Raw genomic sequence first — 1898 nt, 5'->3', positions numbered from 1 at the left:
GAAATACATAATGAATGTGATGCTATGACTAAGGAAGAAATGCACGTGATATGTGAGTCGCCACCTTGTTTAATTATTTCAGGGTAAACTAGGAAAAACCCTAAGTGACTCCAATTTTAATTAACCTAGTTACTAGATTAATTACCCAATGTCTAAAGCATGGTGTGCAAACCCGAGATGGATCCCGAGACTATGTTCATGCTGATAAACTAACCATGAATGAAGCTTGAATGCTTTGCAAGGTAAATGATGTGATTGGACCAAATAAAATGTTTATGTGATTTTGACTTGCCGCTCGGGGTTAAATCCCAAACGTGCCTACGTACTTCCGTTTGAATGGAAGATCAAAGTCAACGTAGTTCGATAGGCCTTCTTTGAAGGGCTTTGAATGGGTATGCTTAATGCATGAGTGTGTGTATGCTTCGTGCATTTTGTTTAGGCATTTTGCCAAAGAATTGATTGATTTGATGTTTTAGGCATTTAATGCCTAAAATGTTGATTTTAATGGCTTTTAGCCAAAAAGGGTGATTTAGGCAATTTATTGCCAAAAATTGGTTAGGCGATTTGTCGCCAAAATGATTAAGGCATTTGTGCCAAAAAGAAGTTGACTTAGGCAATTCATTGCCAAAATTGATGATTGGGCGATTGTCGCCAAAATTGATTACTTTAAGACATTTATTTGTCAAAAGCAATGGTTTGAAGGCTTTTAGCCAAAAGTTGTGATTTAAGCGATTTGTCGCTAAAAAAAAAATGATTAATCTCACTTATAGACATTTGTTTGCCAAAAGCGATTGCTTGGAGGCTTTTAGCCAAAATTGTGATTTAAGCGATTTGTCGCTAAGAAAGAGATTAATTTCACTTATAGGCAATTTGTTTGCCAAAAGCGAATGATTAACCATAGGCAATTTGTTTGCCAAAATGTGATTGATTTAATTAAAGCTTTTTTAGTCACATTATTGATTATTGGACTTAAGCTTGGACTGTCCGAAATAAAGGCAAACTATACCATAGCCATTTAATTAACTAGGTATTTTAAGCCAATATGTCGGATCTAGGCTTTAATACCACGATTATTGGTTAACCGGGCATTTAGCCTAATTTTATTTAATTGAGGCATTTTATTTGCCTAGTGATGATATGAATGTATTTATGTAGTTATAGAGTTGTTAGGAGTAGAAGAAGAAGTATGTATGAAGTGCTAAAAACTAAATAGGCAGAGTTTTAATTACATACCTGAATTTAATCGACGACCACTTCTTAACTCCAGGTTAAGCTCCTCGTTAAGGGAATTAATTTTAATTTAATTTTAAGTGACCAAGTATCACAATAAAAAATAACACTAAAATTAAAATATGCAAGAAACGGGTAAAGAATCGCAAAGAGCGTAGGGAGAAGGAGCGTCCGTCAACACAGACTGAGTGAGTAAAAAAGGAGCACCGGGGCTGCTTTTATAGGAAAAAAACGTGATCCCGGGCGCCCATGCCCGCCCTCGAGGGCGGGCGTGCCCGCCTGGTCTGGGCGGGCATGCCCGCCTGGCTTGGGCGGGCATGCCCGCCTAGCTTGGGCGGGCGTGCACGCCTAGCTGGGCGGGCGTGCCCGCCTAGCTTGGCGGGCGTGCCCGCCTATGCTGGGCGGGCGTGTCCGCCCAAGAGGGCGGGCATGCCGCCTGCCTTGGGGGGCGTGTCCGCCCAAGCTGGGCGGGCATGTCCGCCCAAGATGGGCGGGCCATGCCCGCCTGCCTTGGGCGGGCGTGTCCGCCCAAGCTGGGGCGGTGCGTGTCCGCCCAAGATGGGCGGGGTGCCCGCCCATGCTGGGCGGGCATGAGTGCCTTTTCTCCTTATTATTCCGGAGGCTTTTCCGGGAGTTCCGGACCTCCGAAAAATATTTCCGAGGACCAG

The sequence above is a fragment of the Jatropha curcas genome, chromosome 8 (genome assembly GCF_041381405.1).
Source record: "Jatropha curcas cultivar XTBG-Jc1 chromosome 8, XTBG_Jcur_1.0, whole genome shotgun sequence".
Taxonomy (NCBI): Eukaryota; Viridiplantae; Streptophyta; class Magnoliopsida; order Malpighiales; family Euphorbiaceae; genus Jatropha; species Jatropha curcas.
Note: the sequence above shows the minus strand (reverse complement) of the source record.